Genomic DNA, 16,928 nt, shown 5'->3' with positions numbered 1-16,928 from the left:
TAATGTACCTAATGATCTTGAAATGAAATGTTTAAAAAGCTGCATTTCTACCTTTCATTTTAAAAGATGTGCATTTTAATCCCATGAGTAATCCAACAATGATAATTGCAAAACTGTAACATATAATTAAATTCAAACCCAAGATCTATTCCACCCTTGAATCGAAATTATTCCTTTCATCATAGTAAATTGTTTTTAAAACCTAGTGTCTATATTTATTTCATTTAATTCATAAGCCCCTAGTTATTACTGTAATTTTACTCATACGCCGGTTATCTAATGTGTAATGCTATAGCTGTTTGAAGTGTATTTTCCAAAACCAGAACAGAACTAAGACCCAGAGACACATCACTACCTCTTGCAGAAATGTCACTCATGCTATGAATAAAGCATAAGCTGAGAAAAACATCATTACCCACCAAACAAATAGCATTTACTCAACCAAACCCATGTGTCTGGAGCTGCGCTCCCGAGCTAATTGGAGGCAGATTCTTGTGCCGTGCCACAGGACGCCGCAGCTGAGAAACCCCTCGAGCTGGTCATGGAGAGCTCAGCACGCTGTGCAAGGGGAATTGCCAAACTCTGGGACAGGAGGCAGGGCCAGAAATCCCAGAAAGCAGGGTGTGGATATTCTCAGTTCAGTCAGAGAGAAAAAGAGAAGGTTTTCTAACCAGGCGAGAGCCTGGGAGACAGTTGGGAAAGAATGTAAATAATTCTCTAATCTATCTTGTTGTTCACATTGTTTATAGATGGGTTCTGCCACCGTGCGTCATTCACTGCACACCAGTGGTGTGAGATGTTTTTACTCTAAGACCAATGAAATCAGTCCACACGATGTTCTCTATAAATGGAGCGGTGCATTTGAAATAGATCGGAGTTCCTTCTCTTTGCCTTTGATTTGGAGTCATTTTCGTTCCCGTCCTGCTCTACAGTGACAAGTGAGCAGATGCAAAGATAACCTTTGGTTGGAAGGTTCATCCAGAGGCCACCTTTGGCTCAGGGCCTCACTCAGGGCTGTTGTCCAGGCCTTGGCACTTCAGGGACGTGGTTTAGTGCTGGGCTCGACACTGCTGGGTGACCGGCTGGACTGGATGAGCTCAGAGGTCTTTTCCAACAGAAAGGATTCTGTGATTCCATGATTCCATCTGCTGCATTCAGCCAGGTCCATGTTAGCAGCATTCATTTGCTCACAGTGTCTCCTCAGGCCCAGCTCTTGAGGCCTGAGGCTTCAGCTCCTTCAGCTCCTGGCGCTCAGCTGCTCGTGCTGATCGAGACACTCGGAGAGAAGAGCACAGTCCATCCAATTCCTTCTGGGACACGGAGAGGGGAGGCTGTGCAAACAGGAGCAGTGTTTGGTGTGGCCTCCTCTCTGCCCTGCACGCCTTTCAGCGCTTTGAAGCAGCCAAGAGCTTTCTCCAAGAGTGCAATGGAGCAGCTGTTCCTGCTGCCGGGTCTGGCTCTCTCCAGTCTCTGACCTTGCCTGCTTTTGTCCCTCTTGCTGTGCCCTCTGCTCCCCGAGGGCTCGGTGGCTGCTGCCCAGGACTGTGGGACTGGCACAGATCCCGTGGTGGAGACCCTCCTTTCTGTGCCCTTGGAGCTGCCTGGGCACAGCAGCCTTTTCCATCTGGAAGCTCCCCATGGACAGGGAGTCCCCAGCCCCGCTCCTTGCACAAGCTCCAGGAGCCCAGGGCTGCCATCTCAAGTCCGTGCTGGCCCTGGGGGCTCCCAGGTGGGCACAAGTGGGGCAGCACAGCCAGCAGGGAGCCTGTGAGTCTCTTCCAGCCCTGTCTGCTCTGAGTTTGGGCCTTGGAGCCTCAGGTGGCCAAAGGCAGCTGCTGCTGGTCCCTGTGTGTGCCCGTGTTCAGCAGTGCTGCTCCATCAGTCTGTGCCCAGCCACGGGGAAAAGCCTCAGCCCTGCAGGGCCAGGAGCTGCCAGGCTCTGCCTGAGCAGCTCAGCCAGAGGGAAGGGAGCTGCTCCCCACGGGAACCAGGAGCAAAGGGCTGGAGCACCTCGCTCTGGGGCAGAGCCCAAATGCTGTGAGGGAGTAACAGAGTTATTCACGTGCACTGGTGTGTCAGCACTGCAGGTGCTGTGCCTGCAAACACATTCGGGATGTGCAAAAGAATTCTGCAACTCTTGGCTGGATCAGGATGTCAGCAGTGCTGAACTCCAGCTTAGTCCAAAGCAAACACTTGACAACTCTTCTCATATCTGCTAGATTTTTTACTGCAGGGTATCCAGAGGAAAGTAAACAGAGGAGTAAATATTTTCATTGTTTATCAGAAATGTATCTTATTTTGTTGTGAATCTTATTTTTGCTGAAAAATCTTACCTATTTTTCAGGATGTGTTATCTACATAAAATAAAATAGAAAAAATAAAAAAAAAAACGAGAAAAATATGAAAGAGAAAACAAAAAGAAACAAATATGTAATGAAATCTTCTGTAACTTTGGATTTAAGAGGTAACTGATCTTTTTAAAAGGAGAACTCATTTACTTTGTGCCTGTTCTGATGGCCTGGATCCATCTTACTGACTGACCTCAGCATCCTTTTTTTAAAGACTTTGGGTTTTGTTTCCAATATTAAGATTTATTTTTTTAAATTGGTGTTGAAGCAATAGGAGGATGAGAGATGGATTGTGCATGACTGTGTCTTGAGAACAAAAATATTGCAGTTTGAAACTTGGACCTAAAGTATTAGAAATGAAACTTACAAATCCCAGTGCATTGTGTGACAGCAGCTTTTCCTATAGGATGTGCAGCATCACAAAGACTTCATCAGTGGGGTTGGGAGTGCTTGGAGCTTTGTCCTGTGCCACTCTGGGATGCCATGAACCAGGACTTCACCTGCCACCAGCCCAGGTCACCCTCTGCAACCGCATCTCCTTGGACCTTGTGTCCCCAAAGCAGACACAAAGTGTTTCTGCTGCTCCCCCTTTGCACAAACCCACAGAGAGCTGGGATTTTTCCAAGGCTCATGTCTCCATTGGGCCATATTCCCAAAGAACTAGCAGCACATCCTGATGAATACGGCGAGTTACGTGGATGGTTGTCAGCTCCACTTCCTGCCTAGAAATCCTGAAACTGCTTCTAAATGCTGCTCCTTCAGCTCCTGGACACCTTCTCACACAGAGCTGGGAAAAAAAATCCCCTGGCCACCAGCTAAAAGGTGAGTTATGCCAAAGTTAGAGTACTGTGGGAAATCTCTGTCCCTCCCTGTCCTTTAAATGTATCTGTACATGGGGGTGTGCCTGGATGTGTCTTGTGTACAAAGGAAGGAGCGTGCAAGCAACGGGACTGACACTTTCAGTGTCCATGCTATTCCATACCCATGGGCACAGAGACATTATGGAAACCCTGGCACAGACAGGGCCTTCTGTCCATGGGTAGAGACATCCTAGAGCCCCTGGCACACACAGAGCCTTCTGTCCATGGATACAGAGACATCCAAGAGCCCCTGGCACACACAGAGCCTTCTGTCCATGGGTACAGAGACATCCAAGAGCCCCTGGCACACACAGAGCCTTCTGTCCATGGGTACAGAGACATCCAAGAGCCCCTGGCACACACAGAGCCTTCTGTCCACGGGTACAGAGACATCCAAGAGCCCCTGGCACACACAGGCCTGGCAGCACAGGCTGCTTTCCCCACAGGCTGCAGGAGATGAGAACACAACATTTGCCAACACTGACTGAAAGCCACAGCTCCGGGTGCTCCCCGTGAACCCCAGCTCTGGGACCACTGTCTGCCCCATGCTTCAGGGGCTGCAGTGGGAGCCCGGCTGGGCTCTGCCCTGGGGCCATCCTGCAGGGACAGCTGCAAACAGGGAGCATTCCCTTGCCACAAAGAGCCAAGCCATGGCTGCAGGGCAGCTGCTCCAGCCCGGAGTGCACAGCTGAGTGCTGTGCTCTGGGGCTGGGGCTCCCCGCACAGGGGACTGGACTGGTGTGCCACAGGAGACAGAGAAGCTGCAGCTTCAGCATAACTGAGGTGGGTGCGTGGGCTGGGCAGAGTGGGGAGGCTCAAGGGGATTCACAGAGCTCATCCTGCTGCAAGGACGAGGAAAAGGGAGTGGGAACTCAGCAGTGAGGAGAGCTGAGGGCTGGAGAGCAGCTCTGAATGACACTAAAATCCCACTGGAGCTCTGAGACATTGCTGCTCCTCAGCCAGTGACAGGATGAGTCCCTAAGCCTGGGGCTCGGCCTTCCTCATGGTGAGGGGCACCAAGGAAGGCAACAGTGTGATGGAGACTGCCATGGGCTGGGAACTCACTGGGGGACAAGAGGGAGCAGTTGGGAAGTAAAAGGCAGGTGGGGGAGAGAACAGTTCAGAGAAGGGCTGAGCTACAGCTTGAGCAAGCTGCAAAATGTCATTTGGGGCCATCCCAGATTGATTTCATTTCAGAAGTTATTGAAAAAGTTTAATTTTTGGGTGGTGTCATGTTTGCCCTTGGAGGTGTACACTCTGCAAACTTGAGCTGTGTTGCTGAAATGCTCAAGCAGGTCTGTGCTGCAGGTCACCCCATTTCTTCTTTGGCTGATTGCAGCCCGGTGCTGAGCTCCAGCAGAGCCCTGGCAGAGCCCAGAGCAGCCTCAGCACCCGCAGAGCCCGGCTGCAAGGAGAGAAACCAGAAAGCGCCCGTCAGCTGAAGGCTCCTGGCCCCTTGTCCCAGCCGCCCGCGGTGCCCAGGCCATGCTGGCCGTGCCCAGAGCTGTGCCCAGAGCTGCCCATCCCTGCTGCCTGTGGAAGCAGAGCAGGAGGGCAGGACATGTGCCCAGCCTGCAGCCAGCCACGGCACATCCAGCCCTCAGCAGCTGCCCAGAGCAGGATGCTCCTGTGCTCGCTGCCATCTCCCCAAAGCTCTGATCCCACCATGCCAAGCAGACAGGACCCACCTCACGCCATCCCTCGCTGGAAGAAAAGCTGGTCCCAAACGATGTCCTCATCCTTCTCCCAGGGCACGGCCCATCCACGCCACAGCTGCTCCCAAGCACTTCCCCATCCAGACTGGACCCCACCTGGAACGCTTCCTCTAGAAAAACACACAACAAATTATTGAAAATAGATTACAGACAAAAAGGGGAACAAGAAAAAAGGTCAAAAATCTTATCTCTGTCAGGGGCTTAAGGAAGGCCCAACCCCTGCATGCCAGGGAAAAACCCACCCACAGGTGAGGGAAGCCCAGGCTATCTCCCTTCCCCCTGCACTGCCCTCCAAAATAACGGTGATCCCAAAGCAAACAGGGGCAGTGGAGCAGCCCAAGCCCTTCCTTGCCTGCAAAGCAAAGCAGCCCCTGCACAGGTTCTGGAGTCCCACCTCTGCTCCCACCATGGGGGTTTCTTTGTGTCGGGCTGGCTGCCCCAGCCCCAGCCCCAGCCCGGGGCACGGTGGGTGCTGGGGCTGTTGGCAGGGCCAGGAGCCCACTCCCATTTCATCAGCACCCCAGCCCATCCCCCCAGCCCTGCCAAAAGCAGCCTGGCAGCCGACTGAAGGATCAGCTGCATCCGCCCCAGCAATGGGGGAACCTTTGGTTCCTGGCCAGGCTGTGCAATGCCCAAATCTGGGAGCATCCCCCTGCGTGTGGACTCACCTGCAAATTCCCTGTGGAGCCTGGCTTTGGAGAAGGCGCCAGAATCAAAGTCCATCATCTTCAGCTGCCGGTGACCAGGTGGAGGAAGAGGTTGTCATTTTTGATGTCGTCCTCACTGTCCCCAGCAGCAGCAGCCCCACCTGGTACAGCTTCTCCAGGGCCGCCTCCTCCTTCCCTGAGGTGAGCCCAGGCTGTCAAGGTTCTGCCCAGGGCCCCAGCTGTCAGGGAACCAGGACAAGCAAAACCAGCTCAGATGGTGGCCACCAGTGCTGGGCAGAGCAGCTCAGCTCCAGCACAAGGGCTGCGTGTTCCCATCTGATGACCCCTGGGCAGTGACACAGGCAGGACAAAACCAGTCTGGTTGGCTTTGCCACTGATTGCCAGGACAAGTGTGGAGCTGTTACCTGCCAGGCCCCTGGATCCAACTGTGCACGTTGATCTCTCCCATCTTCTAGGGCAGAAGACCACCCTGCACCCATGGATCACGGAAAAGCTCTTCTAAGGATGGCCTGTCCAAGGGCTGCATGGACAAACACCTCTTAATGAGATCCTGGCACTCTGGGGAAACAAACCAGAAATCACCAGTCAGTTGGAGAAGTTGCCCCCCTGTTCCCATGCCCAGGCCATGCTGGGTGTGCCCAGAGCTGGGCCTAAACTTCCCCATGGATTCTGTGTTTGGAGGAGAGCAGGAGAGCAGGACATGTGCCACCTCCTCAGCAGCTGCCAGAGCAGGATGCTCATGAGCTGCTGCTGTCTCCCAGCACTGGTATTGCCCCCATGGCCAGAGATGAGGACCCACCTTGAGAGAGCCGTCGTGGGAACAAGATCCGCCCCCAGATGATCTCCTGGCCCCTCCTGAACGGGTGCTTCCCCATGACCAGGTGGTACAGCAGGAGGCCCAGGGACCAGATCGTCGCTGCCTCGCCGTGGTAGCGTTGGTGCTGGATCCACTCTGGTGGGCTGTAGGACAGGGTTCCTGTGGAACACAGACAGAGTTCATCAGGGGGACGCTGCTGCTCCCAGAGCCTGGCCCCAGCACCCCATGGCATGTGGGGGCTGCCCCAGTGGCACACAGGGTGACTGCTGCCCTCTCACCAGCACCTGGGACTTGTGTACAGACTTGGGGCTGGAAAAGAAGCCACTGGTGTTGGAAGAGGGCAGCAGAAATCCTGGGAAGGCCCAACCATGACACACAAAAGCAAAACTCATCCAGTGGTGGAGAAAGCCCGCTCTACTCCCCGCCTGCACGCCCCCCCAAAAATGTTAACCAGTCAAGGCAAACAATGGGAGCAGAGCAGTCCAAGCCCTTCTCGCCTGCACACCAAACCATCCAGGGCACGGGGTCAGACGCCCCTCTCTGCTACCCCCACTGGGGTTTTTGTCAGGCTGGCTGCCTCAGCTCCAGCCTTAGCCCAGGCCACAGTGGGTGCTGAAGGCTGTCGGCAGGGCTGGAGCTGGTCCCCCTCACACCCCCACCCAAATCAGCTTGGCTCCAGCATTAATCCCATCCTGGCTGCAATAGGGGGAGCCCTGGGGCTGCACCCCAGCTGGGCCATGAGATGCCCAGGAGCATCCCCAGGCAGAGCTCACCTGCAAACTGGGTGTAGGCTGTGTCTTGGAGGAAGGCGCCACAGCCAAAGTCAATCAGTTTCAGCTGCCCGGTGGCCAGGTCGAGCAGGATGTTCTCAGGCTTGATGTCCCTGTGCAGGACCCCGCAGCTGGTGCAGTGCCGCACAGCCTCCAGCACCTGGCGGAACAGCCCCCGCGCCTCCTCCTCCGGCAGGAACCTCCGCTCCGCCAGGAAACCCGACAGCTCCTGGCACCGCTCCGGACGCTCCAGCACCAGCACGATGCTGTCAGGGAGCTCAAGCCACTCCAGGAGCTGAATGACACCAGTGCAGCCAGAGGACACCTTGTCCAGCAGCACGACCTCCAGGGGTGTGCTGGTGCCGTCGGGCTGCGGGAGGAGCGCGATGCCGTCAGTGGGGCTGAGGCCGTGCCAGGGCTGGGGAACCCCTCAGCCAGCCCGGGATGCTCTGCATGCCCCGCTCAGCCCATGCCCGCTCTCCCTGCAGGGCTCCCGGCGGCTCCCACCCTGCCGGGCCCCGGCTCCTCGCCACCCGGCACGGCCCGGCTTCTGCCGCTGGCCCCGCTCACTCACCAGCTCGCCCCAGTGCCGGACGCGGTTCCGTGGCACCCTTTTGATGGCCACCTGCGAGCAAGGGAGAGCAGTGGGTTGAGCGCACCACCCGCCCCGCCGAGCCCCATCCTCCTCCTCCTCCGCCCCCTCCACCTCCTCCTCCTCCTCCTTCCCCCTCCTCCTCCTGCTAATCCTCCTCCTCCTCCGCCCCCTCCTCCTGCGCCCGCCGCCGGCCCCGCCGCTCACCGGGGCGCCGTCCGAGAGCCGCGTGGCCGCGAAGACGCTGCCGAACCCGCCGCTGCCCAGCAGCGAACCCAGCCGGTACCGCTCCTGCAGGGCCTCCTCCTGCGCCTTCCCTGCGGGCGGGACGGGGCTGTCAGCGCTCGGCCCGGGGCCAGGAGCGGCCCCCGAGCGCCCCCCGAGCGCCCCGGGCCGGCCCTCCCCAGGCGTTCTGTCCCTGGAACGGGACAGCGGCGGCTCGGGGCCGACGGCCGCGCTGCCGAGCGGCGGAGCTCGGGCCGGGGAAGCCGCAGCGGGGGCGGCGGGAGCGGCTGCGCCGCGTGTGTCCTCCGCGGGGCCCGGGAGGAGCCGGGGCCGGGGCCGGGACTGGAGCCCACGTCGGGGCCGGGGCCGGGCTCGGGCCAGGCGGAGCCAGAGGGCGGCGGTGCCGCCCCAGCCCCAGGCACTGATGCCCGCCCAGCAGCGCCACCGCCAGCACGACCAGAGCCGGGCGGAGACGAGACCCCGGCGGGACGGCCGGGGACGGGGACGGGGCCGGGGCCGGGGCAGACCCGCCCGGGGCTGGGGGCGGGCTGGGGACATGGCCCGGCCGGGAATGGGGAGAGAGAGATTGGGAGAGGAGGGGACAGCGGGAAAGGGAGAGGAGAATCAAGAGGAATGCGACAAAATCACTGCTTTGTCTGCTTTTGCTGCTGCAGCCGCTGCCGCTGCCGCTGCTGCTGCTGCTGCCGCTGCAACTGAAGCTCCGGGGCCGTTTGTCCCCGTGTCCGTTTTTCCGTTGCCTGCTCGCCCCCGCGCCCAGCCCCCCGCTCCCCAGGGGCAGCCCCTGAGCCTGTCCAAACACGGGAACTTTGCCCTGTTCAGCCCAGACCCAGAGTCTGGACTCCTGCACAGGGGAACAGGAATCCCCTTGAGCGCTGCTGTGCATTGTCCCCGCTGAGGATCAAACCCTAGGGGAGCACATTCCCTGAATGCTGAATTTGTACCTGACCCAAGGGCTGCACTTAGTCTCCATCACTGCTTTCCAAGTAAACCAGGGGAAGGCAAAAACTGTGTGTAGCTCATGGTATTTTACAGTGTCTAAAACTTGCCATGTCATGGATCTTAGAGCTGAGATCTATTTGGATTAAGGGGATGGAGAAGCAGTGCAACATGGAAAAGGGGAGCATAAAAATAAACAGAGAAAAACATCTTGGATTGTTTCTTTCCATTTTCATTTCATTTCCTAAAAGCTGTTTCAGTTTTCCCAGAATCTTCTCCACACTCCTGTTTGCTCTTTCCAAGAACCTTTCCTGGAGAACGAGGTGCAGCTTCTGTCACAAGATGTGCCACCAGCTGCAGCTTCTCTAGGCTTTCCACACCTTGTGTGCAGCTCAACTCTTGCAGCACAGCAGGACAAATGTTTGAAGAACTTGACAGCTTGTTCTTTCTTTTCCTTGTGGGCTGGGCAGTTGTGCCATTGGTAAGGTTTTCATTGTTACTGTTCTGCCCTAAGAAACCATGACGGGCTACCAGGAATTGTCAGGGAATGCAAGCCTGACTGAATGCAGAGAAAGAATCTGCAGAGCCTGCATCCAGAAATGGAGAGCTGTGTGATAATCATTGCAACATCCCCATGGGCATCTTGAAAGTGATCTAGAAGATGAAAATGCTCTGACAGAGGGAGTTTGTTTCTGAGTTCAGTGTAGAGGATTCCACATCTAGTGCATTGGTTCATAAATCAAGAGTTCAATCAGTTCATGGAAAGCACCAGAACAAGCTGGACCTCTCAGCCTTAAAAACTTCAGTTGTTCAGGGACCCAAAAATGTTCCATAGAAAGAGCATTAGAAGGAGAGGAAAGAGACAGAGAGACAGAAGCTCCACAGAAAGACACACGTGTGGCTCCCAGCTCCTGGGGTTCCAGTGTGGGTGAGACACAAACCCTAGAAGAAGGCAGACTCCATAGCAGGGGCTGACCTTGTGCTCCTTGGTTTTAAGCCCCTGGGCCTTTGTGGGCCTCCCCCCAGCTGGGACTTGTGATTGCTCGGGCGTTCAGAGCCGGGTTAGCGCTGTCCCAGCTGTGGGACTGATTGACAGCTCAACCCAAGGTGTCTCGGGACACTGATCTCATCCAGCCTCTGACAGTGACCATGGTGACACTGGGGAACCTCATGGAACCGTGGGTCAGTGTGACAATGCAGGTCCAAGGACACCATGGTGATATCCAGGTTTGCTCAGCACCAGAGACACCTTTGCCTTGTTTATCCCCAGCTGTCATCACTGCCTCCAGTGTTCTGCTCTAACTGGAACCCAGGGACACTTTCACATGAGTTGTGTCCCTCAGTGGGACCCATTAAAAGTTAAAGAAAGTCTGGACTTTGAATCTGATTTGAGTTCTTGAGAAGTTCTTTGAGCACACTCAGGTCTGGGTCCGATGCAAAGAGCACCAAAGCCCCAGAGGGTCATTAACGTCCTGGTGCTGTGTCTGTGCTGCTGAGCTGGGCCGGGCTCCTGGCCCAGAGGCAGCTCCTGGCAAGGGCAGCGCTGCAGAGAGACAGCTGTGGCCAGGAGCAGCTCCTGTGCACAGCCCAGCAGGGCTGGGGCACTGCCAGGGCATCACAGGGACACGAGCAGGGCACAGACAGAGCTCACAGGGGCTCAGCACTGGCAGGGGCTGTGGGGTGTCCCAGAGGGGGCTGTGTCACAGCAGCGCCTCTGTGGCTGTGTCACGGAGGCACAGAGCAGCTGTGATGTCAGAGGGGGGCTGTGTGACAGCACAGCGTGGGTTGTGTGAGGTCACAGACTGGGCTATGACATCACAGAGCGTGTTGTGTGAGGTCATCAAGCAGCTATGGCATGATAGAGGGGACAGTGTGACATCAGAGAGCAGGCTGTGACATCATGGCATGGCTGTATGACATCATAGAGCGGGCAGTGAGGTCAAAGTGTGTGCTGTGACATTACAGAGTGGCAGTATGACATCACAGGGAGGGTTTTGTGACATCACAGCGGGGCTTGTGACATCACACAGCAGGGTGTGACATCATAGTGTGAGGCCATAGGCAGACTCTGCCGTCATGTAGAGAGTGGCTCTGGGACATCAGAGTGTGGGTTGTGACATCACCGAGTTGGCTGTGTGACATCATAGAGCAGGCTATGACATCATGGAACAGACTGTGATGTCACAGGATGACTTTGTGTCGTCATAGTACAGGGTGAATTTCTGACATCACAGAATCTTCTGTAACAGCACAGCTTTGTGACATCACAGAGTGACATCGCAGAGTTGGGCCTATGACATCACAAGGGAGCTATGTGGCATCCAAGAGTGGGTTGTGACACCCCAGGGGCTGTGTGACATCACAGGGGCTGTGTGAGGTCACTGGGGAGGTGACTCTGCCCCAGCCCCCCCTCCCAGTTCCCCCAGAGAAGTCCAACGCTGCTCGTGCACAGCGGGGTCCCCTGTCCCCCCGGGTCCCCCCGCCCTCGGCGCCGCAGCCTCCCCCAGAGGATGTTCCACGAGATCGACCCCTGAGCCTGACACAGGGCCATGGGGGGCGGGACAGGGGACAGGGACCCCCCAGCAGCGTCCCCGTGTCCCCCAGGGCCAGAGCCTGGCCCAGGGCTCCTTCACCCTGTTGCCAACAAGGGCTTGAGAGCGCTGAAAAAATCCCCAGCAAGGGAGCAGCAAAAACCAGATTTAATATTGAGCAACAGCACCACAAAGTTCCTTGGCAAGAGTCACTCTGCTCCTGACTGGACACTTCAGGCACAAAAAAGGAAACAAAGCAACAACAAAACCAAATAAATTCCAGGCAATTAAATCAGAAATAAACCGAGAACTGGGGCTTTCATTCCTATGGAAAAGAACTGTCCTTCTTCCTGCAGATGCCCGTGGCCACAGCTGGGATTTCACCTCCAACACTGCCTGTTGTGACAGACTGGAGGAGATTGTGGGCTGGAAACATTTTGTGTGTGGGGGAGGAAGGGGCAGGTCCAGCCTTGCCCTGCCCTGGAACCCCAGCCCTGCCCTGCCCTGGAACCCCAATCCCCCCAGGGCCTCTATCCCAGCCCAGCAGTGTCTGCCAGTCCCTGGCACAGCACAGGCAATGCTCCACAGCCACCTCTGGAGCCCCCAGCCCAGCTCCTGAGTGACCAAATGACCCCAAGTCCCACCTGGGGGAAGGGCCCAGGAAGACCAAGGGGTATTTAAGGCTGAGCACAAGGCGAGCACACATCTTGACCCTACCTCCTCTTGGAATTCCGATCTGAACAGTGCTGGAATCCAGGAGTTGGTAGCTCTGTGTGTGCTTCTCCAAATCTTTTTCATCATTCTCTATTTCTGTCTCTCGTTCTTTTATTTCTGACTTCTTGAAAATGTTGAGCAACTTAAAACTCAGATGGCTTAGAGTTTGTGAAGTTGAATGGACCAATATACAGCTTTGAGAAGTGTTTTGTGTTCATTGAATGTCTTATTAAACCTTTTGCCAAAGTTTCAGCTCCTTAGCTCCAACTCCCACCTGCTTTCCTTGGAGAAGGAGCTGCCCCAGACCCAGAGGGATGTTCATTTCTTCTCAGCCAGCAAAGCCAAGGGAAGACACAGCTCCATTAAATGCAAAAGTCATTTCTCTGCTGGATATTAAATCCACTTTGCACAGCAGACAGTCTCAGAGCAATGGAAAACACCTTCTGTGCCCAGCACAGGTCCCAAGGTCCCCCCAAACCCTCCCTGCCCCAATTCTGCCCAGATTTGCTCTTTGCACACACGAGTCACACACTGAAGGCACGAGCTCCTTCCATGCCCAGAGGGAGGAAAAGCGGGAAAGTGGATGAAGAGCTCTCCTGGGCAGAGCCAAGGTCCAAGGGCCCCTGCAGGGAACCACAACTCATCAGGTTTGTGTCCTTTGGGCTCAGGGATGGTGACACTCAGAAGCACAGAAAGGTTTCTTGCCAACAAACACAAGTTGAACATTTGAACAGTTTAATAACCATCACAGCTCTTCCCTCAGCTCTCTGTGATGTCCCAGCAGCATCTGACATGTCCCCCATCCCCAAGGGATTTCTATACAGGAACAGTTTAAGACAGAGGCATAAGAAAAGGCAATACTGTGACAGATATTAATATAAGTAAGGTGTTGATTAATGTGATATTTATTTGGACTTCTTAAAGATTGGGCAACTCCCTGAAGCTCAAAGCATGTAACCAGTCAGTTGAGAGGCCCTTGTGTGACCAGAGAGCATCTGGAGGAGGAAATCTGGGAGTAACAGGAAGGACATAGATCCAGCTGGTCTAGTGAAGAGATGTCCTTAGACATGGCCATTTCAACAGAAGAGGTGGAAATACCTGAAGGAAGAGAGAGATGATGTAGTAAACAATATTGGTGACTCAAGTAAAGGGGAAGAGCAGTATTTCTTCTCCTTCTCCCATCAGTACACTTCCAGGAAATTCCTGTTCCTGGAGGGAAGACTTTGGTATTTCTTAAAAGTACTCAAGTGACCCAGATAATAAAAATGTCCTTGTATATTATGAAATGTACAAGAATTTAAACCTGTGCCCCTTTCCAGGCAGATACCAGCTGTGTGCCCATGGACAGGCAGTGCCACTTTTGCCCTGAGGTGCCGAACTGGGATTGGATCTCTCAGAGAGGAGCTGAGGGAGAGCAGAGCACCTTGCAAGCTGCAGGTCCCTGCCAGCCCCGCAGGGCTCCTGTGCCATCAACATCTGCTCTGCTCCAGTCTGAAACAGGGCCCAGCATGGTGCCGGGATCATCAGAGAGCTGAGGTGTGTGCTGGAATTCAATGCCCTCCCCATGGTGCAGCAGCCCTGCATTTCCCTGCTCCAGCCTTGGTCTCCAGCACAGCCATGGAGGCTCTTTGGGCTCCTGAGTGTTCCTGCAGCCACCAAGGGCAGCTGAGCTCTGCCTTTGGCACAGTCAGCCCTGGCCAGCGCAGGCCATGCTCAGCAATTCCTTGTCTGTGCCCGGCCTTGCTGCCAGCCCCGGCAGCGGCTGCGTGGCCCCTTTGTGACCCTGTGCTGGCCCGGCCATGGTGCCACAGCCCCTGTGCAGGCCCAGCCCAGGACAGGAGCATTGCGGCTGGGAACGGCCCCTGTGCCGTGGTGCCCACAGCAGCCTTGGGGCTCTGTGCCCCATGGCCTCCCTGCTGGGCAGCCTCTGCCAGCTCCTGCAGAGCCCGTGGCACCTGTGGGGCTGCACAGACAGCCCTGCCCCGGGCTCTGCCGGCCTCTGGGCCAGCAGAGAGGCCGGCCAGGGCTGGCCATGGCCGGGAACAGGCCCTGAGCCCCGCAGGAGGATGGAGCTGGGCCACAGCCAAACTCAGCCCAGGGCAAAGCTGGGCTCAGCAGCCAGGGCTGCCAAGGGCTGGGGACAGAGGCGGGCGGAGACAAATGTCCTGGGCCCCCTCCCTGCTGTGTCCATGTCCCCAAGGGCACACAGCAGCCTCCTCTCTCAGACACTTGCCTGTTTTCCATGCCTTGCACAGGCGCTGGCCCTGCCCCACAAGGCCTGGGCTGAGTCCTGCCCTGCACGCTCAGCCAGGCTGGGATGGACACTGATGGTTCCTGTGCCAGGCTCTCTGAGCCCAGCCCAGCTCCCTGCAAGCTCTGCCAGCTGCCCTGAGCTCTGTGCAGCACCAAGGGCCTCTCCCCAGCACAGCCCAGCCGGCTCTGGCCCCACAGCTCTGCTCAGCCCAGGCTGCTCTGGCCACTGGCCCCACGGCCTCAGCCCCTGGCCAGGGCACAGCAGCAGCTGCAGCTCAGCCAGGACTCAGCCCCAGCCATGGGGGAAGGGGCTTGGCCAAGGCCAAAGGAGGCTCCCTGGGTGCCCTGCTCCCCTCGGGCTGAGGTGCTGAGAGCTCTGCAGCCCCTGCTGCCATCCCATCTGCCCAGGCCAGCACAAGAGCCCCGGCCTTGGGGCCCTCCAGAGCTGCTCCTGCTCCAGGCCCAGGGCCCATCCCAAAGCCGGGGCAGCCACAAAGCTGTCTTAGGGTGAAGAGCCTCGCTCTGTGTTCTCCATCCCCTCCTTGCTGGCGCTGCCAGGCTGGGATGAGGAGCCCCTCAGCCTTCCCTGCTCTGGGCTGGACAAGCCCAGCTCCCTCAGCCTCTGCTCACAGCCCAAGGGCTCTAGCCCCACCTTGGAGGCCCTTCCCTAACCCTGCTCCAGCTGCCAGACATCTTTCCTGCCCTGGGGAACCCAACCCAGGCCACAGGGACCTGGATAATCCACATCCTTGATGTCCTGGTCACACAGCCCTGGCCCCTTTTCCCCATGTCAGGCTCTGGGGGGGATCCTGTGGAATGTCCTTTGGTGGGGGCTGTGGCTCCAGGTGGACCGGGGGGATACCAGGGGATAAGGGACCCCGCTGGGCATGAACAGCATTGGACTTGTTGGGAGAAACTGTGAGGGGGAGCTGGGGCGGAGTGACCACCCCAGTGACGTCACAGAGCCCTCCTGGGATGTCACACAGCCCCTCTGTGATGTCACAGCCTGCTCTGGGATATCAGACCTCTGCCCTATGATGTCACAGCAGGCTCTGGGATGTCACAGAGGCAGTCTATGATGCTGTAGCTGCTCGATGACCTCACATAACTCTGTGACCTCATGTTACCAGATGATAAATTATCTACACCAGGTGAGTTAACACCGGAGCTTGTTCTCCAAAACCCCAGGCCTATGGAAACCACACAATGCTCATTGTGTCAGAAGGGGAACTGGAAGTTCACCAGCCTCAGTGTCCTGCCAGCTCAGCCAGGCCCACTGGAACACTGGGGTCCACGACCACCAGGGACCACCAGAGAGACCCCCAGAACAGAAGAGAGCATCCAAAAGGGGAGGGGAAATACGTTAATGATTCTGGGGGAATGATTATCAGATGTGTGTTTAGTCCAGGACAATCAATGAATATGTGTGCAAAATACAGAATATGAACAGAAACTTTCCTGTACTCAGCACGCTCGGCTTTGGGAGGAGCTATCCCCCGTGCATCCGGCTGAATAAAGAATGCTGCTTCTTAATGCTGCATTGGGGTTAAGGAGTTTTCTGTTTTACTGAATTTTTGGAAACACTCCACTCCCAAGGAAAGCTCTGTCTCCTGCTGCTCACAAACAGAGAAGCGATGGTGGCAGATGTGGGGGTCGGAGGCTGCCTGGGGCACAGTGACCATGAAATAATCAAGATTTCAATGTTTTGTGAAAGAAGGAGGGGTAGCAACAAAACTTCCACATTGAAATTAGGAAGGGCAGACTTTGGCCTATTTAGGATGCAGATTTGGGGAGTACCGAATAAGGTACTGATTTTTTTAAGGGAAACAGCCCTTTAAAACAAAGGCGTCCTGGGAGGATGGACACATTTCAAGGAAGTAATCTTACAGGGGAAGGAGCAGCCTGTGCCAGTGTAGCAAAAGATGAGCTGGTGAGGAAAATGACTGCCCTGACTGCCCATGGAGCTTCTGTGGGAACTCAAAGGAAAAATAGAGGGTGCATTAACTTTGGACAGAATGTCAGGCAACTTTGGAAGTGTTAAAGGATGTTATTAGGTCATGGAGAAAGAAAAGTTGAGAGGTGAAACTCAACTACTGCTTAAGTTGGCCACTTCTGTGAAAAAAAATTGAAAAGGTTTCTGTAAATAAATTAATAGCAAAATCTGGGATAAGGAGAACATCTTTATTGGATGCAGTGGAGAATATAGTAAGTAAAGACAAAGAAAAGACTGAGTAACTTAACACCTTGTTTGTATCAATTTTCAATATTAGGATAGGTTGTCCTCAGGACAAGAAATCTCCTGAGCTGGTAGATAGGCACAGGGAGCAGAACAGCCCCCTGTAGTCCAGGAGGGAGCAGTTGGGGACCTGCTGAGACACTCAGATGCTCACAGGTGTATGGGATCAGATGGGATCCATCCTAGGGGGATGAGGGAGCTGGTGGATGAACTCGCCAAGCTGCTCTCCATCATTTACCATC

General features: G+C 55.8%; 1 long non-coding RNA gene across 1 annotated transcript; it reads right to left on the bottom strand.

Annotated features, from left to right (window-relative positions):
- Positions 1 to 4,394: 4,394 nt before the first annotated feature.
- LOC137467226 (uncharacterized) lies at positions 4,395 to 5,658 on the bottom strand. Its single transcript, XR_010995453.1, has 2 exons — positions 5,592 to 5,658; positions 4,395 to 4,613 (listed from the first exon to the last, which is right to left on the bottom strand). It is a non-coding gene; the product is annotated as an uncharacterized lncRNA (long non-coding RNA).
- Positions 5,659 to 16,928: the final 11,270 nt, after the last annotated feature.

The sequence above is a fragment of the Anomalospiza imberbis genome, unplaced genomic scaffold, assembly GCF_031753505.1.
Source record: "Anomalospiza imberbis isolate Cuckoo-Finch-1a 21T00152 unplaced genomic scaffold, ASM3175350v1 scaffold_54, whole genome shotgun sequence".
Lineage (NCBI taxonomy): Eukaryota > Metazoa > Chordata > Aves > Passeriformes > Viduidae > Anomalospiza > Anomalospiza imberbis.
The sequence above is the reverse complement of the archived record's forward strand: the minus strand, read 5'-3'. Positions and strand labels throughout refer to the sequence as shown.